At 40.0% G+C, this 25,028-nt stretch overlaps 1 long non-coding RNA gene across 1 annotated transcript; it reads right to left on the bottom strand.

Moving 5' to 3' along the window:
- Window positions 1-8,191: 8,191 nt before the first annotated feature.
- On the bottom strand, window positions 8,192-24,603 carry LOC134293954 (uncharacterized). Its single transcript, XR_010000915.1, has 2 exons — window positions 20,643-24,603; window positions 8,192-12,686 (listed from the first exon to the last, which is right to left on the bottom strand). It is a non-coding gene; the product is annotated as an uncharacterized LOC134293954 (long non-coding RNA).
- Window positions 24,604-25,028: the final 425 nt, after the last annotated feature.

Consider the following 25,028-nt stretch of genomic DNA (forward strand, 5'->3'; position numbering starts at 1 on the left):
TTATTCGTTGAAAAGTATAACACTTTCAAAATATACATTGAGACCTTATTTTAAAAACGTGGGATTTCAGGACAGCTGAAGCACAAAGGGAGGGGAGTGTGAAATGGAAGAAATAAGACTAAATGTTCAGAAAATGAAGCTATAAAATCTTTGTGGAGCATTTCTCAGCTCTTCAAGCCATACAGGGCTTGGCTGCTGGACCCTGAATGTTTTCCATTTTCCCCTCCGTCGTTCACAGGGAGCAAAGCAGAAAGCACTCCAGCCCCATCCTTCTGTTAACTACCAATAGTTCTTTTCGCCAATCTTTTCATTTCGAAATATCATTTTTTATGGAGAATAATGTTATATGGTGGGAAACCATAAACTTTTATGGGTAGCCTTGGTTCTGTTTCCACAGTTGCAGGCACACACATGCACACACGCATACAGACACACTACATAGTTTCTCCATTGTCTGTATGTGTTTCATGGATCATTCCAGTCCGAAGTCATTATGTTAATGGTCCTGTCATTTATAATTATAATCCACTTTCCTTTCCCCTCTTTTATTACCTTTGAGTGGAAAAACAACATTTTCCCCTTCTCATTAACTGTTAGCACTGTTAATGCTGTAGAGACTGGTGGGTATTATTGTTATTGTTATTGTTATTATTATTTGAAACACAACAAGATGAGTCCACAGCAGACACTCTGCTGGCTGTTGTATTGGATCACATGTTGGACACTTCCCAAGTGTCTAGGAATGTGTGATGTATTATTATTATTATTATTATTATTATTATTATTATTATTATTATTATTATTACTATTATTGACACAGCAAACAAGATAGATATGCTGGATTTCGTATCACAAAATCACAAGTCGAACACTTCCCAAGTGTCTAGGACTGTGCGATGTATTTTCGGATGATGCGGACAGATCCCAGAAGGGTGGCCTTTTGCAGTTGGCAGATCGTAATTTTGACAATGTCTATTGTTTCCAAATGACGGCTGAGATCTTTTGGCACAGCACCCAGTGTGCCTATTATTATTATTATTATTATTATTATTATTATTATTATTATTATCCTAAATGATAGGTGAACTCCCTAAAAAATTAAATTCAACCCAATGCATTGGGGATAGTTTTCGCTGTAAAAATTGTGAGAAATTCCAGCATTCTTCACACCAGATCTGGTTGGATTGAACTGCTTGGCATTTGAAATGGTTGCCAGGACAAATATTGATACATTTTCTTTTTTGCTTCCATGTTTTGTTTCCATGTAGAAGACAAGTTGCAAGTTCCCCCTCAAAGAAAAAAAAATCCTTTTTCTTTTATGTTCCTCTAAACTACTGTTCCAAAAATTCACAGTTGTAGCTATGGAGTGAAATAAAGACATTGTCTTCCCTGAATAAGAATTCTTCCCTCAGATATAACTTTCCTTTAGCCCCTACATTTTGATTTCCAGTACAGTTTTTCAACTACACAGACACACATGCACAAATTAAACAGAGAATGTCCTGGAATATGTAGTTTGGTGAGACATCAGGAATATTTGAGCGGCAATTGTTAAAGACCTTGCAAAACCTACTCCAAGGATTTCTTAGCAATGAAAATATTGTCAAAGTGTATTAAATGAAAATATTGCCAAAGTGTATTACTTCTATGGTATTGATGTACCATCAAGGGTAGTTTTCAAAGGTATTGGTCTCTTGCAGCATAAAAAGGAAGAGGAATAGGGAGTGAGAAAAATAGGAGGAATGGGAGAAGATTTAGAGGAAGACAGAGAAGAAGAAGGAAGAGGAGAATGAGGAGGAGGAGATAGGAAAAGAGGGAGGAGGAGAAGGAGAAGAAGGAAGAGGAGATGGAGATGGAGATGGAGATGGGAGAAAAGAAAGCAAGAGAGGGAGAAGGAGGAAGAGAAGAAGGAGAGGTAGATGGGAGAAAAGGAAGGACGAGGAGGAGAAAGAGAAGAAGGAGATGGAGATGGGAGGAGAGGGAGGAGGAAAAGAAGGAGAAGAAGGAGATGGAGATGGGAGAAGATGTAAGATGAGAGGGAGAAGAAAGAAGAGATAGAAATGGAGATGCAGGTGGAGATGGAGAAGGAGAAGAAGAATGAGATGCAGATGGGAGGAGAGGGAGGAGGAGAAAGAGGAGGAGGAGATGGGGATGGGAGAAGAGGGAGAAGGAGAAGATGAAGGAGAAGGAAGAGAAGGAGGAGATGGAGATGGGAGAAGAGGGAGGAGGAGAAGAAAAGTGTTACTGCATTTCTTCTTCTCCTCTTTCTTCCCCCTCCCCTTTCCTTCCTCCTTTTAATTCTACTCAGTGCATTTTCTGCCATTTCTGGCTCCAGCGTTAACCACCGGGGTCGGCACCTCGCCCTTCCTTCCCGTCCTGATAACCGCTTCCCCTCCTTTTGTCTGGGCAGCAAGCTGTGTGTGAGCAGGCCATTGGCAGGCCCCATTTGTCCTTCCTGTTCTTCCCTGACTCCTCTTCCTCTCTCGGCTCCAAAGGCCTCCCTTCCCTTTTCCGCTTCTCACTTTTCCCTCTCATTGAGCGTTGCCTTTCACGCCCATCCCATCTGCAAGGCCAGGGTGGTTGGAGCTCCTTGGCTGCCAGATTTCTTTTCCTGAAACACCTTCACCTCCTGGCAAGCTCTGGCATGTGGCACCTGGGTGGAGAAAGAGGTTTCCTCGGGAGGGTTCTCCCAGCTGCAGACTCATTTCCTTGCTCCATGCAAGGATGGGAACATGTTGGAAAATGCAACTGCAAGCCAGAAACCAATGGGCAATGGCATTAGGAATTGGGGTTGAGAATAATTTGGTTTTAATTTGTTGGTCAATTAGATTTGCTTTGGAAAGAGAGCTGGAAACCAAAGGACTAGCTTGGGCTAAGGAGGGTTGAAGAGAGAAACCCATTCTTTGGCTCCTATAGGATCCATTTGTGGGGCATCTCCGGCTGCATCTACACTGTAAAATTAATAGTTTGAAATCACTTTAATTGCTATGGCTCCGTGTGATTGAATCATTGGAACTGTAGTTTTAAAAGGCCTTTGGCCTTCTTCGCCGAAGAGTACTGGTGCTGATTCCCTAGCCATAGCAGTTCAAATGACAAGCTGCATTAATTCCATAGCGTAAATGCAACCTGAAGCTCTCCAAAATATCCAAGTGCCTTCTTTTTATGAATTGCAGGTTTTGCCTATAGAACCCCCAAATATAAATGACACAACACAAAAAACATGGGAAAATGTCCCATTCCCTCAAAGCATTTTCAAATTCGATACAAACCCCCAGATAACTTCATGGTACTTTATCCTCTCTCTTTTGGGAAAAAAAATAATCATGTAAAAGCATGAGAAAAATGAGGACTAACCACGGAATGTGCTATTTTATACCGCACTTTATTGTCCATTCAGCTGTGAAATTTCCTTTCCCAATTTCGTAACACTCTGCACTTTGCCTGGGATCTACGACTTAGTCTCCTGTTTTTAATACTGTATCCTGCTTGTTAATCTTATTGATTGTTTTTATTGATGTTGATGTTTTTTACTGGGATGATTGTTTTATTGCTTTGTTACTGTTATTTGTTTGTTTTATCGGGCCAGGCCCCATGTAAGCCGCCCCGAGTCCCTTCGGGGAGATGGGGCGGGGTATAAAAATAAAGTTATTATTATTATTATTATTATTATTATTATTATTATTATTATTATTATTATTATTGGGATATGGGCCCCATTGCCTAATTATCTCAATGATAATAGTGGTCAGTGCAATTATCCTGCTGTTTTACACAGTCACTTATGGAAGATTTCTATTTGAATCATTGAAGAAAGTGACTGGTGCATTCAATGTTGAAAGAGGTGGCATTTTGTGTGTAGTGGTGATTTCATTCCCATTTGATGGATATTTGCAGGGGAAAGAGTTAAAATTGTGACAGGAATGGTGCAGCATTACCTTCTGAAATGAGGGCATTTGGGCTTGCAGATAATAATAATAATAATAATAATAATAATAATAATAATAATAATAATAATAGCAATTAAAGTGATGTCAAGCTGCATTAATTCTACAGTATGAGATAATTGGATTGAGAAAGAATGTCCAGAAGAATGATCTCCCAACAAAAGATTCCCTCATACAGGAAGCAACCAGGCTTTGAATCTGCAAGGCCATTCAATGTTAATCAAGCTGGCCAATTGCAACATTCATGCCTGCCTCAAACAGACAAGAGTTCTTTCTCCCAACCTTTCCAAAACTATATTAACCCCACTTGCCTTGTATCTAACAGACCTCACAACCTTTGACAATGCCTGCCATAGATGTGGGCAAAACGGCAAGAGAGAATGCTTTTTGAATATGGCCATACAGCCCGGAAAACTCACAGCAACCCAATGACCAGTTTAACCCAATAAATGTCATTATTCAGTAGGAATTAGAATCCATAATCTGGATCAAGGATTATGTGCAAGGCTTTTGGACAAATGGATATATGCACTTTATATGTTTTAAATTTTGTATTTTATCTCATGTGTTTTAATGCCTAATATAAATTGTTTTAAACTGTTTTATGTTTTATTGTATTGTTGTTTTTATTGGCATTGCATTTTTAGCCAGATCTGTAAGCCCTTTTGAGTCCCTTCGGGTGAAAAAGCCGGGATAGAAATTATGTAAATTAATAAATAAATCATAGGGTGAGTCTATACTGTGGAAATAATGCAATTTGGCACTATTTTATTTATTTATTTGCAGTATTTATATTCCGCCCTTCTCACCCCGAAGGGGACTCAGGGCAGATCACATTATATACATATAGGGCAAATATTCAATGCCCATATACACATAGAACCAAGACAGAGACAGACAGACGCAGACTTGCTCTAGTTCAATGCTATGGGATCCTGGGAGTTGTAGTTTGCTGAGGCACCCACAGTCTTTGGCAGAGGAGACTTAAGACCTTATCGAACTACAGGTCTCATGGTTCCATCTCATTGAGCCATGACAATCAAGTGGTGCCAAACGGCATTATTTCTAAAGTGTAGGTGCATTCTTAGTCCATTCTTAGTTCTGAATGTTTACAGAACAAGCCAAAACTGGAAAGTGGGGAAGAGGCATTAAAAAACCTTGAAGAAAGCAGAGGGAAGTTTGTAAGCTGCGAACAAAACAGCATGGGCTCTGACTAAGGCAGGAATGTGAACCATAATAGAAAACATTGGTTTGTCTACAGTTAAACATCCTCACACATGTGAGCATGTGGTGCCAATGCATTTCCTAATTAAGAACAACATCAAAAAAATCATAGGAAATCCTGCATCCTCTTATTTTCCTGGAGGCTTTCCTGGAAGCTTTGGTGGCCCTGGCTCCATTTCATACATTAAGCCAAAAAAGAAAGGAAAAAGAAAGTTAATACAAAAGTAATGTTTTGCCAGCCATTAAGAGTGTTGCCATTAAGAAGATTAATGAGCATTCCTCTGTTCATAACCAAGCGGAGTTTCTATCCCCGGCACACACACTGCCCGCCTCTCTTCAACAACTGTTCCTCTTAAAACCTAATAAGCAGAGTAGAATCACACCGTTTTGGCTGGTTTCAGAGGAGTAGCTCCTAATGCGCATCAAGCCCATTAGATTATTATAGATCTCATTGAAGCCCAGCTGAAAAAACCTGTTCTCTCAGCAACCGCAAAGTCTTGGCAAAAGCCCTTCACGTGCCTCTTGTCACAATAAACCAATTATTCAGAGAAAAAGGATGTTGCGTTGGGCTTTCCTGCCTTCCTTTTATTTTATTTTTCTCCATTCTTCTTTCCCCCCTCCAATCAACACTCTTCTTCTGAATGAGTCTCTGCTCATTACAGTCAAAACCATCCTTGAATTATTACCATGGATGTTAACACTTGTTTGGATCAGACAGAGACAGAGCAGAAGACAAGTTTACCAGCTGCTTGAAGTTGGTAACATTCAGGGCTGGGGACGTTCCAAGTTATGGAACGTATTATGGATTTTGAAGAAGAAGCTCAACTTTTCTTGTCTTCCTCTGTGCTCCAATTCACTATTCCGCCCTACAACCTTCCTATATATCAAGGGTGGGGATCATACCACCGATAGTCCATAAGAGATTTGAAAATGTGCTGGATGTACACTGTGGAATCAATGCAGTTTGATACCACTTTAAACTGCCATGGCATAATACTATGGAATCATGAGATGTGTAGTTTGGTGAGGAAGTAGATGTCTTGAACATCTGTTGCACTTGTGAGTCACCCAGAAGAAAGGCCTGTCTTCAACAAAGAGTCCTGCTCCCAAATGTAAGAGCATCCAGGCTCTGGAAAAGATGGATTGATGGATGGAAGATAGATGGTAGACGATAGATACAGATAGATATAGATAGATAGAAATAGATAGATAGATAGATAGATAGATAGATAGATAGATAGATATTTGGTAGATGGCTGGATAGATAGATGATAGATAGATAGATGATAGATAGATAGATGAATGGGTGGATGGATAGATAAATGATAGATTGTAGCCATGTGCATTTGGGGAAAACATTGTTCCGTTTCGTGTCCCAGTTTTCGTTGGGGGCCTTGCTCTGTTTTTTGTAAGCCTCCCAAATTTAGGAGGGTTCTTTTTCATTGTTTCCAAAAATTGGATTGTTGGTGGGGGGCTTCCCAACCAACCACTGGCTCCCCTTCCTGGCATGTGTTCTTCTTACCTGGCACCTATTGTTTCTACTCTAGAGTAAGAGGCGCTCAGCTGCAGGCATGCTATGGGTCTCCCTGCCTGCCCCGCTACAAATGACCCAGTGCCACACTCTCTGAGAGTGTGTGTGTGTGTGGCAGGGCATACAGGCAGGCCCAGAGCACACCTGCAGTTGAGCGCCAGGCCTACCTGCCTGCATGCCCCACCACACACACACACTCTTTCCAAGGCAAGGAGGCAAGTTTTCATGTGGGGAGGGTGTTTCCCCTTTTGTGCTTCTAAAGAAATAGAAGACACTAAAAAAATGGTAGAAATGGTAGGAACGAATTTCACACATATGTCTAATAGATGATAGATAGATATAGATAGATAGATAGATAGATAGATAGATAGATAGATAGATACTGTGTTTCCCCGAAAATAAGACAGTGTCTTATATTAATTTTTGCTCCCAAAGATGCTCTAGGTCTTATTTTCAGGGGATGTTTTATTTTTCCATGAAGAAGAATTCACATTTATTGTTGAACAAAAAAAATGAACATTTATTATATACTGTACAGTAGTTGTCATCACAAACCAGTATAACCAGACAAACTGTGAATCCTATCAAGAATTTCTTGGTACTACCATTATTTCAATGTACTACAATCTATGGTACATACATTTACCAATCCTGCATGCTCTGGTGTTCTGTTCGGCAGGCATGCTTCCAAACAAAACCTTTGCTAGGTCTTACTTTCGGGGGAGGCCTTATTTTAGGGGAAACAGGGTAGATGATAGATAGATAGATAGATAGATAGATAGATAGATAGATAGATAGATAGATAGATGATAGATCAATCAGTGGTTCTCAACCTGTGGGTCCCCAGGCGATCTGTCCTACAACTCCCAGCAATCCCAGCCAGTTTACTAGATGTTAGGATTTCTGGTAGTTGAAGGCCAAAACATCTGGGGACCCACAGGCTGAGAACCACTGTGATAGATAGATAGATAGATAGATAGATAGATAGATAGATAGATAGATAGATGATAGATAGATAGATAGAGATAGATTAGATAGATGACTGGATGGATGGATGGATGGATGGATAGTAGGTAGATAGACAGTCAGACAGACAGAAAATCCTAAGACTGGATTCTTGCTTAGTCCAACTTGAAGTAAATATCAAATTAATTGTCTACTTACACTACATAACACAACTTTCGTTCCTGGGTTATAAATGTCATTTCTAATTAGTTCTATCATAAATACATGGGGAAAGCTTATTAAATGGCAGAAACTTTGGGGGTTTTTTTGGAGGGACATCATCCTGCGGCACATTTTGTTATAGTATTTCAATAAATATTGAGTCTCAGCCAATTCAATACAGTTTGTGGCAGCCACAAAAACGAAGTGTCTTGAGTCAAACAGCTACTTTCATTGTAAGGACTGCACAATTGAACAGGAATAACACGTTCAAACCAGGAGCATAATTTCTTTTTCAAACTTTGTGACATACTGTTATGATTCAATGCAGAGTTAATTCCAGTTTATTCAGTGGTTTACTCTAGTCAGGAGTTACAATAGGAATAAAATCTAAACTTAAGCATAAAAGCCAAACAAGTAAGCCAAATACAGAGACCTAAATACAGGGACATAGATTAAACCCACTGAATTGAGAAAATTTACATACATGCCCATTTACCATTCTGAGGCCCCATCTTCACTGCCATATAATGCAGTTTCTGAACCCAGATTATCTGCTTTGAACTACATTGCATACCAGTGTAGATCCTGCCTGAATTTGATTCAGTGGGTTGACTTTAGTCCAGAGAAATCCAGTACAAATCACGATCAATTCCACATAACCAGAGGGTGACATTGAAATCCAAATTCCCCAGTCAAGCTGAGATGTTTTCCATCAGCATCTCAAATTTGGAAAGCTACATATTTTTTGTATAATAGAACACATGCATTGGGCCCTTTACTCTTCCTGCTTCATCACTCCGCATTGGTTTCCTCCTTTCCCCGTTTTCGGTCTATTTATTGCTTGTTTTTCTTGGCTCCTTCTCACTTTCCATTTTTCATTATTAGTTCTTTATGATCTTCTGTTTCCTACCAGCCCGGGCCCCTCCCCAACCCCATTCATTTCATGGCTCCTCTCCCAGTTGTTCTCCTCTGAGGCCCTCAAGTTTCCCTCCGCTAATGAAACTGGAGCTGCCCAAATCCTTTTTTTGCTTTTGCAATCCAGCTGTTTCCTTTTTCAACATAAACTCATCTTTATTCAATGGAGTTCCTGATCAAGGCTGAGCTGGCTAAAAAGGGGCTGGATGCCTTTGGTGACAGCAAAAGAGTGGGTGGCAAGCAATCAGCTGCAGAGTGGAAAATGGTCTACGATGACACCGGCCAGAGATATTCTAAAAATGTACTTGCCTTAATACAGGCAGACATTCACATACTTATTACTGCTACTACTTCCATAGTATGGGGGATTGTTATTGTTATTATTATTATTATTATTATTATTATTATTATTATTATTATTATAAGATTTATTTGTACATAACATCACTTCACACTTGCACATTAGGTCCAAGTGTCTGGGCTTCATGTCTGAATATTGGGCTCTTCCCAAGGGCCTAGGATATTAGAGGTATTTATTATTATTATTATTAGTAGTAGTAGTAGTAGTAGTAGTCTATATATATAAAAGAGTGATGGAATCCCGGCGACCGACAAAACAACAAAACTAAACACCCCACAACCTCAAAAATTGACAACATGACCCCATATCCATGCCTCTAGGTTGATACAACAAAAATAAAAGACAAATAAAGTCCTAATTAGAGGGAGAGGAATAATTGTTTTTATCCAATGGCTGCCAGTTAGAAGGCTAAGCTCCGCCCACTTAGTCTCCTAGCAACCCAATCAGCCCAGGGGACAGGCAGAGTTAGGTCTTACTTAGGCCTCTTCCACACTGCCTATAAAATACAGATTATCAGATTTGAACTGGATTATATGGTAGTGTAAACTCAAGGCCTTTCCACACAGCTATATAACCCATTTAGAATCTCATATTATCTGCTTTATGAACACCAACCCCCAAAGTCGGACATGACTGAACTTAATGTCAGGGGAAATCCTTTACCCTTTACCTTAACTACCACCAATTCCTCAATACTTTATTTCCCATACCACCATACTTCGCCACAGCAATGCGTGGCTGGGCACAGCTAGTATATTATATTATCGATAAAGGTTTTCCCCTGATGTTAAGTCCAATCATGTCTGACTCTGGGGGTTTGTGCTCATCTCCATTACTAAGCCAAAGAGCCAGCGTTGTCCGTATACTCCTCGAAGGTCATGTGGCCACTGGCATGACTGCATGAAGCGCCGTTACCTTCCCGCTGGGGCGGTAACTATTGAGCTACTCACATTTGCATGTTTTCGAACTGCTAGGTTGGCAGAAGCTGGAGCTAACAGTGGGTGCTCACCGGGGGCTCCACATTATTATATTATATATTATTATTTATTTATTTACATGTATATAACAACACAGCACACATGCACATTAGGTCCAAGTGTCTGGGCTTTATGTCTGAATATTGGGCTCTTCCCAAGGGCCTAGGATATTAGAGGTATTTATTATTATTATTATTATTATTATTATTATTATTAGTAGTAGTAGTAGTAGTAGTAGTAGTATATTATGTTATCGATAAAGGTTTTCCCCTGCTGTTAAGTCCAGTCATGTCTGACTCTGGGGGTTTGTGCTCATCTCCATACTAAACCAAAGAGCCAGCATTGTCCGTAGACACCTCCAAGGTCATGTGGCAGGCATGACTGCATGAAGCGCCGTTACCTTCCCGCTGGACCGGTACCTATTGAGCTACTCACATTTGCATGTTTTCGAACTGTTAGTTTGACTGAACCTGGTGCTCACCGGCGGCTCCACATTATTATATTATATATTATTATTTATTTATTTCCATGTACATAACAACACAGCACACATGCACATTAGGTCCAAGTGTCTGGGGTTCGTCTCTGAATATTGAGCTCTTCCAAAGGGCCTAGGATATTAAAAATATTTATTATTATTATTATTATTATTATTATTATTATTATTATTATTATCATTATTATTATCTTTATTTATATCCCACCACCATCTCCTAAAGGGACTCAGGATGGTTTGCGAAACAGCACATATTAGTGCCATAACACATAAAATACAAGAAAAATATAAACAATTAATAACAGCAGAATATCAAAGAATAAACAATACTAAAGTAAAACCCAACTCAATTTAAAGAAATTCAATAAAATGTAGTGATAGCAATTTAAAAATTATTATTATTATTATTATTATTATTATTATTATTATTATTATTATTATTATTATTATTATTTTACATGTACACATGCACATTCGGCCCAAGTGTCTGGGCTTTGTCTCTGAATATAGGGCTCTTCCCAAGGGCATAGGATATTAAATGTATTTTCGCAGAATGTGTGCAGTTCTGAGAAATGCTGCCTTTCTTCTGCAGCCTGTGGATTCTGTCCAAATTAAGGCTTTTCCTGTGCTTTTCAAGGTTTCTTGGAGTGCCTCCAAGCGCACCAACCACTATTGGTACCACTGTTGTTCTCTTCAGCCATAGTCGTCCAATTTCCATTTGGAAGTCCTTGCATTTCATGACCTTTTCCAGCTCTGTGTCCTCTACTCTGCTGTCTTCTGGTACTGCAACTTCTATAATAAAAACATGATCCTTTTCCACCATTGTTAAATCTAGTATGTTATGTGGCAGGTGTTTATCTATTTGGATATCTGTTTACGTATTTTCTTTCTTCTGCACCATGGGCTGGTGGTCTTGTTCCTTTTTAGAAATGTTCTGCCTCCTTTTCTATGGGACAGGGGATGAGTTTAAAAGGGCATCCTTGGCCCCTTCCAAATAATGCGGAGCTGTTTTGTGGTTTCTGCTATGTAAATATCTCTATGCAGTTGGTCTAACTTGAAATATAATACATGTCCCCTAATACTTGGGTAGCACGGAAACCCCAAATCACACCAGGCCTGTGATGAGTTGTAATGAAGCAGAAGGCTCGTTTTCCTTTACTCTCTTTCTCTCCACCCCTTTGCTCTCCGTCTTCCCACCATAGATATTTTGGAAAACGATAACCTTACATGAGGCTAAAAATATGGAGGGGAAGCCACATGATAAGCCAACGTTGTGGGAGAGAAGGAAGAAAGGTGGCGGAGAAGACGTTTCACCAAAACAGTTAGCAGGGCTCATCCAATGACAGTCACTTTGTAATTAAATTCCAGGATGTCAAGGGCACTGTGGAGATTAAAGAGGGATTAAGTTATTCTACCAGCACCCAAGCATCACAGTAAATTGACTTGACTTGGCAGCCGACAAACTCCAGTTGGCAAGTTTTCACTAACTAATCATACAAAATCCAGGTTGACGGTATTAGTTAGACTGAGCTTTCGCAGAGGCCAGACATAATAAGCTCTCAAGGTGGGAGGTTTGCCCAGGTTTGGGAAAAGTGAGAAGAGTCTATTGGGGAAGCCGGTGCTGTCTGAAGGTGAGAAGGGAGGAGGTGGCATGAAAGAACTGACTTGGGCTGTTTCATAAGCTGAGGTCTTGAGTTTGTATAGCATGAATCTCCGCATTGATGTGGTAGCACAGTTGAAACGCTGGCACACCTAGTATACTTAACACTTTGAGAGGATTTCTTCAATACCTCTTCTTCTTTACAACAAAATGATTTTTATTAATGCTCATGGACACAAAATAATTTGAACACATGTTGGGGAATGCTAGGAATTGCCGCTCAACCACATCTGGAGGTCTGGATAATCCTCACTTCTGAATTACATAATCCCGGTATTCTTCAATGAATGAATGTGGCTGATAGATTGGGCTGAGGGCTTCAGAGCTTGTTCAAAACACAGCAATTGTTGAATGCCAAGCATGGACTTTTGAGAATTCTGGTTTTCTTGTCATGATTTTACCTGGCACTAGCTGCAAGAAACAAAAGGTACAATAAGTGTCTGGAGACAAAGGGTGGTTTCGGCACGTGCATCGCTGGCCAAGATTGGCTTGTTTTCTCTGTGTTCTCACTTGACTTTGAGGACAATGCTTTCCTTTATGTCAGTGGTTCTCAACCTTTGGTCCCCAGATGTTTTGGCCTACAACTCCCAGAAATCAGCTAGTAAACAGCTAGTAAACTGGCTGAAATTTCTGGGAGTTGTCAGCCAAAACACCTGGGGATCCACAGGTTGAGATCTACTGCTTTACGGCTTCCACTCACTGCGGACTGCTCTCACTGCCCTGTTCTTGTACCACTGAATGCTCATCCAAACATGCAATTGAACGCACAATGCAATGTGCACGAGTAAATGCAAGTGCATGTTCAGGTGCCTGTGTGCAACTACACTACCTCAGACTTGAGCTGAACATGGTCATAGCTCATAGCATAAACCTTTCCAACAGTTTTGGCATGAAACCTTTATATACTAAGGTCAACCATGGTATGGGTATATTTACTGAAAATCCAGAGAGAAAGGGAGAGCGAGAAAACAGTGATACTTAGCCCAGATGAAGAAATGGTGTGGCTTGTGGACCACATCTCACCTACACAGAGTTCTGTTCTCCTTTATTCATTCATTCACTTCAATATGTATGTCCCACCTTCTGTCTGAACATCTCAGGGCACGATGCAATAAAATCAGCATGATCAGTTTAGAACAGTGGTTCCCAACCTGTGGCCCATGGACCATCAGTGGTCCCCAAGAACTAAAATATGGTCTGTGGCATCACCATTACTACACCGTTGCAACAAGAGTGATTGGTCTTGCGAGACCCTCTTATAGTGGTGAGGCTATGGGGATGTCAGGTGGGAAGAGAGTTTTTTCTGACTTTCTGCAGTTACTATGACTGCCCCAAACTGAACTATGTCCTTATGAACTCAGTCATTACCCATGAAAGGTGTGACAACAAGCCTCCTGACTGCTGCTTCTCCTCCTCCCTCCCTCCCTCCCTCCCTCCCTCTGAGCGGAACCATTCCATGTTACGCCTGGAAGTGGGGGCACCTCGGTGTCTTCATTTTTTAGGCCTGTTCCTGTGGTTATTTGGGGTGCTGATTCAGAAAATTGTATTGGATAGATCACATCAGCTCTAGATTATTCAATATGGTTTTCTTTGGGTGAGCAGATAGTGGCTACTGGATGGCATGTGTTCTGTATCAAAACCTGAAGTTGATGTGATCAATCCAAATCAATTTTCTGAATCAGCACCTCAAATAACAAAATCGAATCTAAAGTTGAACAAAAACTGATTCATAACCCTTTTGGTACTAATGTTGGAGAGTGGTCCCTGGTCAAAGTGGTCCCTGGTCTCTGTTCAAGTGGTCCTTGGTTAAAAAAAAAGGTTGGGAACCACTGGTTTAGAGCAATGGAAACAAGACTTGTGTTTTTAAAGGGCTGAAATTCATTTTTTAAAACTATTCAAAACCCAAGAAATGTGGGATATGTATAAAACTATTTTTCCAACAAAGACTACTGTCAAAAACCTTTTTTCTTTTTCGATTCCAAAGCAACAACAATATAGTGCCTAATCTAAGGACTCTAAGCAGAAGGTGTTCCAAACTGCCATTTAGATAGCCTTCCCTTTCTCTAACTTTAAGACCCCAAAAGCCATTTTTATGAAACCAGAAGCAACATTCCTCAGGAATATAAACAATACTCTTAAGGTTTCACATCAGCAATGAAAAAAGGGGTGCAAAACCACCAGGATTCTGCACTGAGAAAATTGCCCATGCAGTACTATTCCCTGGATGCTAGGTCATTGTTTTCTCATCTTTTTTGGAACATTTGTTGGTGCAGAAAAAGTGACTCGGTTTTTGCAATGTTTGTTCAAATGATCAAAACCATTTTTCCACATGATTTACCCTGCAAGAAAAAAAGACTTTATTTTGTGCAAATAAAAGGGTGTGCGTGCAAATTGATTTCCTAAAAAAATTGCACAAATGAAAACATGGTCCCAAAACTACTCAGAAGCCTTCTATTCTTCCATAATGAGGAGACAACTGTTGAAACTAAAACATATGGGAATTTAAAAAGTGGGGGTCTTCTTCACATGATTCGAAGAACAATATTGTGAGGGGGTGTCATTGATGCTATCATGAGCTCATTTGAGGGAAGATGGGCTATATAAGTAATGGATAAATAAATATCAAAAGGTCTGCAGCATCTCAAGATCTGACACACTGGTCTGAGTCCTTCATCAGAACCAAACATTTCAAGCATTAAACAAAATAGCTACATTTAAACATATAAACTTAAGTCTAAGGATCGTGCAACCTAATTTTCAACAGTAGGAGAAGGGGAAATATAATTAGCAGTCAATAAACATCAATGCAAATGACTTACATTTTGTTTAAATTTCAGTTGGGAGCGAGCAAGGATTACCATGTGCAAACCTATTTTCTTTATATGTATTTTTTGCTGTGGTTGTTTATGGTTTTAGGGGTGCTGCATTTTTAATGGATCGTTTCAATTGCCAATCTTATTGGCTGTAAATACAAATTTCAACAGATGTTGCAGTCGTGGCTTCGGGAGCTATTTCATCATCATGTTTGTGGAAGAGGCTTTAGGTTGGAAAATAAATAAACATATGGATATGTTTTAATACATTCACACACAGAACATACAGAAAGAGTGACATCTTTGAGGAGTCGGCAACTTTGTGAAAGACTCAAAGACCATCTTCGTTAGCCAATGGATAATACTGACCAACACACATTTGGGTGTCTCGAGTGTTCTCTGGGTATATTTGACCTTCTGATTCCAAAAATGGCACCAGTTTTCCCCCATCAAATATAGTTTTTGAAATACATAACATATGCCACATACCAGTCTCCATCTGCTCACCTATAGAAAAGCATGATAACGTTATCTAAGAAACTAGAGCTCAAGTGGTCTATCCAATGCAATTTTCTGAACCAGCATCCCAAATAACCCCAGGAACAGGCCTAGAAACCAAGGCACCAAGAAAAAATATTTATTTTGAGGCTGTATAGTCTGTTCTTTGGGGATGTGGCAGATCTGAATCTCCCACCTCCTCCAGTCATGACAGTCAGTCCTCCACATTTGTGAGTTTGACTTCTATTTGTGAAATTGATTAAAAATGTCCTATCCAGGAATCCATAAGTCCTCCTTATGGCCAGTTTTCTGGGGAAGTTGACCATAGAGTTGTGCTAGAGGACATAGAGATTCCTAGAGAGGTGTCTTCTTGAGTAAGAAAAGTAGCCATTGTTTACTTGCATTTTTTCCATTTTTTCGGGAGTCCTGTGTCCCTAACTCCAAGGAATGCAAAGAGCTGACTGTATGGATGAACCCCATGGCGTGAGATCTGCCTTCCCCTTGGAGACATCCAAAGGATGAGTCCGTTGCGTGATTTCTGAAATGAATGGCATGGCATTGTGGCGAGTTTCCAGGGCCAGCACCTGTGCCTGCCACCCGACACCAGCAATTGGGGCTGCCTCCCTCCTGCCTTCCTCCTCCATGCCTAAAGGAAAACCAGCTAAGAAGCATTCCAGCAGATTATGAAGTTCAACTATTCTGGCCCCTGCTGTTCAGAAGTAACTGAACCTTAGAGGAATTTCACACATGGTCCTCATAGGGCCGGGGTGGGGCCCAGGCAAGGATGGATGGGGGAAATGACATGCCGACTCCAAGCCAGTGTCCCTTTTGACAGGCAAGGCCTCCTTGCTTATCTGTGACCAGGAATCCACATGGGGCTTTTACACGCAGTGGTTAGGTCAAGGGTAATGGCAGCAACAACTGCTCTAATAAAACTCTGGGTCAAGGAAATAGCTAGGTTTTAAGCAATTTCAGGGATATTCCGCTGGCTTTATCCATCTATTGAACTAGCGCAGCACAGCCCCATCAGTTGGTGACCAGTTGCCTTGCTTATTATATATTATTTTATTTTATCAGTTTATACACTGCCTTTCTCCCACCAAGGCACCTAAGGCAACTTAAAATTTAAAACAGAAGTTGATTAAAATATACATTAAAGTTTTATTTTTAGTGAAGGGAAAAAAATAGTATGGGGCACCAGATGTGAGACTGATTAGTTTTTATTTTAGCATGGGGTAAACAAGCCACTTGTTCTGACACAATACTGAGTGAGACAACCTAATGATATGGAATACAGTAAATCCAGAAAGAAACAAATCACGCCCCTTTCCCTAATGTTTCAAAGCATTGGTGAAGTGATACCAGTCTTGCAGATCTTTACAGTTGTCAGTTAGTGTGACCATTGTGCAAGCAATAATACTTCTGTTTCCCTGGGTTCAAAATTATCTCTGAGCGGATTTCTTTGTTAAATGTGCAATAGCAAAATTGGTAGTGGTTCATGAAGCCCTTGTTATGTTCATATCTCTTCTAATGAATTGGCATTTGTGAATGTATAATTCAATTTGTCGGTTTCTTTTTCTAGCCTTCCCTTCTCATTTCCTTGTTCAAGGACTGCAACTTGTAAATCCCTTACTATGTGTCCAGGAAGGTTGAAATGTTTACAACTGTTTTTGGGGAGGGGGGACATTACTATTTCTAATGCCATATTGGTCTCCATTATAACTCTTCCAGAGAGACTATCCTGTTTGTCCAATGTATAATGAAGGGAGGGGCTCATTTCTCCATCAGGATGACACTTGCCTCGGCCATGGCGACTCTCCCCCTCCTTACAATTGCAAGGCCAAACGTACAATTGCAATCCAGCTACATTTCAGAATATTTCACCAATCCATTGATTTTTGGAAAAATTTTAAAAAGCTACAAGAGGGGTTTTGGGAATCGAAGTCTCAACCAGCACGCACCACAAGATGGGAGGAGAATGGACACAGTCAATGAGATCTCTGATTGGCTGAGAAAGAAATATGAGAAATTTATTTATTTCGTGTCAAAAGCACTGCATAACAAACAAGTCCAAAAGTGATAAAATAAAGGAATCACAAACAGCTAAATAGTTGTTGTTGCATGTTTTCCGGGCTGTATGGCCATGTTCTAGAAGTAATACTTCAATACCTTCAGTGCCTTCAATACCTGTGCCATGCAAGGGAAGTCTTTCTTGCCCCCCTCCTCTCTCTCTCTCCTTATTTCCCTCAAGCAAGCATTCTTCCAGGGGTGGGGGGCCTTTGGGAAGGGATGGAGAAGGCTGCCAGGGAAGGAAGAGGAGGAGGAGCCACCACCGCCAATGTCCATTCTTGCTTGATTTGTGGGGCCACCCACACACCTTGGCCTCCGCCTCAGGTAGAGTATTGGTCAGCCCCATCGCCCCCATTAGCCCCCATTAGCTGAAAGATCCAGTTACTCAGGATTCATTCAAGCCAAGCCATCAGCCACCACCACCACCCCCACCCCCCAGTCTGTTTTCAGTCATCTAGTAGTCATATTGCCAAACGTCCTTGAATGCCGTATTGCAAATTGGAATCATGCACAGCCCTATGTGCTATTCATTGATAATGTATTTCATTGATGATGCATTTGAGTAGTCTCAGCTGCAGACTGCAGGTGACAAATAGGAATGTTCTGTCATTTTGTGTTTTTAGTTTGTATCATACCGTGTTTCCCTGAAAATAAGACAGTGTCTTATATTAATTTTTGCTCCCAAAGATGCTCTAGGTCTTATTTTCAGGGGATGTCTTATTTTTCCATGAAGAAGAATTCACATTTATTGTTGAACAAAACAAATGAACATTTATTATATACTGTGCAGTAGTTGTCATCACAAACCAGCGTAACCAGACAAACTGTGAATCCTATCAAGAATTTCTTGGTACTACCATTATTTCCATGTACTACAATCTATGGTACATACATTTACCATCCCACATGCTCTGGTGTTCTGTTCGGCAGGCCTGCTTCCAAACAAAAACTTTGCTAGGTCTTACTTTTGGGGGAGGCCTTATATTTTGCAATTCAGCAAAACCTCTATAAGGTCTTATTTTCAGACGATGTCTTATTTTCGGGGAAATGGGGTACTATTCTGGAGAAGAAGACAGTCTCCTCACAAGCTCAGGGAGGTAGGTCTTTATTTAAGGGAAAGTAATAAAGAAACCCGTTTACAGAATTGTGAGGATGTGTAATTGTGCACACAAAGAAAGACTGATGCACACCACAAAAAGCCCTCATCAATGCTCCATTTCACACTGGTCTGATACATACAGTAGAGTCTCGCTTATCCAACGTTCTGGATTATCCAACGCATTTTTGTAGTCAATGTTTTCAATACATTGTGATATTTTGCTGCTAAATTCGTAAATAAAGTAATTACTGCGTATTGAACTACTTTTTCTGTCAAATTTGTTGTATAACATGATGTTTTGGTGCTTAATTTATAAAATCATAACCTAATTTGATGTTTAATAGGCTTTTCCTTAATCCCTCCTTATTATCCAACATATTCGCTAATCCAATGTTCTGCTGGCCCGTTTATGTTGGATAAGTGATACTCTACTGTAGTTACTCTATAGTTATGAAGCAACACTCCTCTACTGACTCTGGCATTGCACATCATAGAAATTCCCACACTTCAATCCGCTTGTGAGCAATCACCGCAACAGAATTCCAGCAACTAATATTAATGCTAATATAATAGCAAAGGATCAAGAGACCACAGTTATGTTCAGCATTAAGGGTCCAGCTTTGTACACGGTCATTACAAACAACTATTTCTTAATCCAGGCTGGATCTCTGCCCTTTCAGTAGAAATGCAAACCACATGTCGCCTGCATATGATCTTGGTTTGTTACCAAGCCAGGATAATTTTGGAATTACTGATTGTAACATTGTGAGACAGGGGAGGTTTAATGCTGAGAGGAGTGGGAGCCAAATCCACCAAACTGAAAGAATGCTCTTCAGACCCATTTGAAAGAATTTTGCATCTGTGAACCAAACTGCTCAATTTGGAAACATGGCACAGGAAGAAGCAGATGAGGTAAAATGAGATGAATGATGTGCCCATTAAAATGCTAGAAAGTCCACATGTGTGACCTACCTCAGGGCTACTGGGGGAGGAGCGGTAGAAGTAAGCCATGGGACCCTGCAGGAATGAGCAGTGCCCCCATTCACCAGCTAGACATGCTCCAAAATGACACATGTCTTTTTTTTTAAAGAAAATATCTGCAGGCTTGCCTTTGTCTGCAACTGGACTGTTTTATGTTCCTCTGTGACCTTTCATGGCACCAGGACCTCTATGGTTTTTCTGACAAAGCAAGCAAACCCATTCATCCCAAAAGAACCGGACGGTCCACACCACATCTATAGTCCAGTCGTGTTTAGAAAGCAGCACTCTTTTTGAGTCCCCACGGGTGTCTTGAAATATTTGGCAATGAAATAAGCTAAATATAAATTTCATATACCCTGTTTCCCCTAAAATAAGACATCCCCAAAAAATAAGACCTAGTAGAGGTTTTGCTGAATTGCTAAATATAAGGCCTCCCCCGAAAGTAAGACCAAGCAAAGTTTTTGTTTGGAGTCATGCCCAGCGCCCACCAAACAAAACACCATAGCATGCAGGATTAGTATATGTACATACTAGTTGTATATGGAAATAATGGTAGTAACAAGAAATTCTTGACAGGATTCAGAGTTTGTCTGGTTATGTTGGTTTGTGATGACAACTACTGTACAGTATAGAATAAATGTTCATTTTTTTGTTCAACAATAAATGTGAATTCTTCATGGAAAAATAAGACATCCCCTGAAAATAAGACCTAATGCATCTCTGGGAGCTCCACAGATCCACATACTTATATGCCAGAGAAGGACCGGCGATTTGCTCGACAGCTGAGAATCGTCGGGATCAGAGCAAAGACAGGCGGAGGGGGGAGAGTTGCCAAGTCATCTTACACTCCACTCTCGGCTTCATTTTCTCTGGGGATCCTAGCCACAACATAACGGTGTCACTTACTTTTTTGGGATCAGATCCAGCCCCAGCGGAGAGAGACTGCAGGCCCTCTCCCTTTCTCGTCTTGCTACATTTTCTCCATCCCTTCCATGGAAATTCTTCAGGCATATTTCTGAAAGCCTCATTCACTCAAAGACCATGCAACAGCTACACTGGTTGCCAGTCTGTTCCTCCACATACAAGCTAGTCTCGATATTTAGGGGAGACCCTTCTCTGAGTTCTACCATTTTCGAAGGCTGGTTGGAATGTGGAGCAAGGCCTTCTTGGTGGCTGCCCAAAACAAAGAAACAAAAAGTTACAATTTTTTTCTAGAATAAAAGAAAATGTATTTATTTTCCTTATTTCTACCCCGCCTTTCTCTACCCCAAAGGGGACTCAAGACGGCTTACATATAGCAAGCATTAGATGTCTTAAAATACACACAATCAATTAAAATTAAATATCAATACATATTAAATATTTAAATATTTACATTCAGTATTAAAATCACATCATCCAAAAATCATAGTCCAAGGCCGTTCTGTTGTCAATTATACATAATTCCAAGTCTATTATTGCACCATACTAATTACTGAAAGCCTGATCCCAAAGCCATGCTTTTGCTTTCCTTCTGAAATCTAAAAGGGAGGGGGCTGATCTGATGTTGCTAGGGAGGGAGTTCCACAGCCGAGGGGCCACCACTGAGAAGGCCCTGTACCTCATCCCCACCAACCATGCTTGCAAAAGCATATTACTACAACATTCTAAGCATCAAAAAACATTTAACTACTGTATATACTCGAGTATAAGCCTAGTTTTTCAGCTCTTTTTTTTAAGACTGAAAAAGCCCCCCTCGGCTTATACTCGGGTGAGGGTCCTGGTTGGCTTATATTTGGGTCAGCTTATACTCAAGAATATATGGTACATTTATTATTTTTCTCTATTATTATTGGTATTATTACATTTATTCTTTTTCTCTATTATTGTTGCTACTATTACATTTATTTTACTCTATTTTATTATTATTAATACACTTATTATTTCACTCTGATATTATTGTTATTGCACTTATTATTTTACTCTATTTATTATTACTTGTATTATTTTCCTGTATTTATTATTATTGTTATTACATGTATTATTTTGCTCTATTATTATTAAAAGGATACATAAGCACATTTACATTGAAGAAGATGAGAATCATGATTTGATCAGAGTTGGACAGTCTTATCTTAAATTTGAGCTTGATGTAAATATTCAAAAACATTTAACCTACTGATGCCTCAATTAATGTAATTTTATTGGTACAGTAGAGTCTCACTTATCCAACATAAACGGGCCGGCAGAACGTTGGATAAGTGAATATGTTGGATAATAAGGAGAAATTAAGGAGAAGCCTATTAAACATCAAATTAGATTATGATTTTACAAATTAAGCACCAAAACATCACGTTATACAACAAATTTGATAGAAAAAATCGTTCAATACGCAGTAATGCTATGTAGTAATTACTGTATTTACGAATTTAGTACCAAAATATCACGATGTATTGAAAACATTGACTACAAAAATGTGTTGGATAATCCAGAACATTGGGTAAGCGAGTGTTGGATAAGTGAGACTCTACTGTATCTATCTTTATTTCTGAAATTTAGCACTCTCGGCTTATACTGGAGTCAATGTTTTCCCAGTTTTGGGGGGTAAAATTATATGCCTCGACTTATATTCAGGTTGGCTTATACTCGAGTATATATGGTACATACAATTTACATTATCTCATCTAAGGTTTTTACATTCTCTGTCTGTTGGTGATATTCACTCCATTTTCTACACCCATTAAGTAAAAAACAACCACTGATGCATCCTTTCCCCACATAAGAACACTCTTCTAAGACCCCCATCTTTGATGGAGGGATACAATAAATGGGTCCCAATCTTTCTTCAAGCTAGTTAGAGATTTCTCCTTAATCAACATAGTATGTTATGTTTATCCATTTCCGCAAGTTCGGTTATTTTTATAAGCCAATTGTCTCCTGTTGGAATTGTGGAGTCTTTCCATCTTTGAACAGAGACCATTCTTGCTGCCGTAATAACCTTCCGCATTTTCCATCAAGTTGGTCATCTAACATCCCAAGCAGACAGAGTTCAGGTTTCATTTCAAATTTAACTTCAACAAGTTCTTCTAAAATCATATGTATTGGTGTCCTGTATTACTGGGCTGGGTTTACAATGGAAAAGCTTTTAAGAAGGTGCTTTTTTGGTCTAGTGTTCAGCTATGCTGTACAACAAATGCATCTTGGCACCACTTTAACTGCAATGGCTTGATGCTATGGAATCATGAGAGCTGTAGATTTATAATGTCTTTAGCCAAAGAGTGATGGTGCCTCACCAATCTACAACTTCCATGATTCCATAGCATTGGGTCAATAACAGCTATATCGGTGTCGAATTGCATTCTTTCTAGGGTGTACGTGCGCCCTCCATTGTACATGGTGAAGTGTAGTGAAAGTGGCATCAATCTGCTGTAATCTTGTGATGCAAATACACTCATATCAATGCAGCGGGAAGTGTTTCACTGCTAAGTTTTGTTTTACCTTAATTACACTTAAGAAGGTGCAAGCCATGTTCCCGTCGACTTTTGTGAAGGCTTTCTATGTTGGGGAAAATACTACCAATGACTTTAAAGTTGCTTTTAAGCTTCCCGCCCCTTCCAAATCCTAATGGATGGATGTGTGTGTTCATTCCAGTGACGTTTTTGTGCTTATTTACTGAGTCAATTAACAAAAGATAACCTTCCATTGTACATTCATCAATAAATCAATTGTGTTAATACTATCTGGGAATGCTCTCCATTATTTACCTGAATATTGTTGACTCTATCCACTTAAGAGAGGCAGCGCCCGCAGCAGCTGGACTGAGGATAAATGGATTTTGTAGTGGCAGTTAAGAAATATCAGTTGTGTTTGGGGAGGAAAAGAATGTGGTTAAAACTTAGCTTCTTCTTTTTTAAAAAATAGTATGAGCCTTTTTTTGTCCCAGAATCACTGCAGGGAAACCCAAGGTTTTGCCAAGTGAAATTTCAACACAATCCCCTTGTTCTTTAGCTACAAATGTTTGCATCTTCTGGTGATATATATAATGCAATATCTAGAAAGTATTGAACTTTGGTCATGGCCCTACACAGAGGAGACAGAATGTAAATTGATGGCTACAGAGTCACATTATCATTGAACAACACTGCCTCATTAGTGAATACAACAAAAGGGGCCAGGCTGTGGTGCAGGCTGGTTAGCAACCAATAAATCACTCTGACCAAGAGGTCATGAGTTCGAGGCCAGCCCATGTCGGGGTGAGCACCCGACAATTAAAATAAAAATATAGCCCCTGCTCGTTGTTGACCTAAGCAACCCGAAAGATAGTTGCATCTATCAAGTAGGAAATTTAGGTACCACTTATATGTGGGGAGGCTAATTTATGACACCATAAAAATCACCCAGCCGCCGTAGGAATGAGGAAGTTTCCGTCGCAGTGGATGATGAAACAGCTGCTCCCCCTGTGGCCGGAATCAAGCATACCCTCAGGAAGCTGGAAGCTGGAGAAGGTTTAAATTGCCTCTGTGTCTGTCTCTGTCTCTGTTCTATGTTATATGGCATTGAATGTTTGCCTTATATGTGTCCCGAAGAGGACTCAGGGCAGATCACATTGTATACATATAAGGCCCATATACACATAGAACCGAGACAGAGACAGACACAGAGGCAATTTAACCTTCTCCTGAGGGGATGTTCGATTCTGACCACAGGGGGAGCAGCTGCTTCATCATCCACTGTGATGGCACTTCCTCATTCCAACGTCGTAAATTAGTTAAATTTGCCTCCCCACTTTATAAGTGGTACCTTATTTCCTACTTGATAGATGAAACTGTCTTTCGGGTTGCTAGGCCAGCAATGAGCAGGGGCTATTTTTTTTAATTGACTGGTGCTCACCCCACTATGGACTGGCCTCAAACTCATGACCTCATGGTCAGAGTGATTTATTGCAGCTGGCTGCTCACCAGCCTGCGCCACAGCCCGGCCCCTGTATTGTTGTTTTTATCGGCATTGAATTTTTGCCAGATCTGTAAGCCGCCTTCAGTTCCTTCGGGTGAGAAAGGAGGGATAGAAATGATGTAAATAAATAATAAATAAATATAGCCTTAGTACAATGCAATCCCCATATCTACAGGGGATAATTCCTGAATTTATCATAGAAACAGAAAACCATAGATAATAGTAATGCCAATTGAGATAAACAACTTCTTCTGAGTTCTGGAATTATATTTATTAGGAATCAACCTAATAAATTCCTACAATGGTATCCTCCTAGGTCCTCCAGGGAGACTCCATAGTAGCTTTATGGGAAAAGCATGC

This window comes from Anolis carolinensis, unplaced genomic scaffold (genome assembly GCF_035594765.1).
Source record: "Anolis carolinensis isolate JA03-04 unplaced genomic scaffold, rAnoCar3.1.pri scaffold_11, whole genome shotgun sequence".
Lineage (NCBI taxonomy): Eukaryota > Metazoa > Chordata > Lepidosauria > Squamata > Dactyloidae > Anolis > Anolis carolinensis.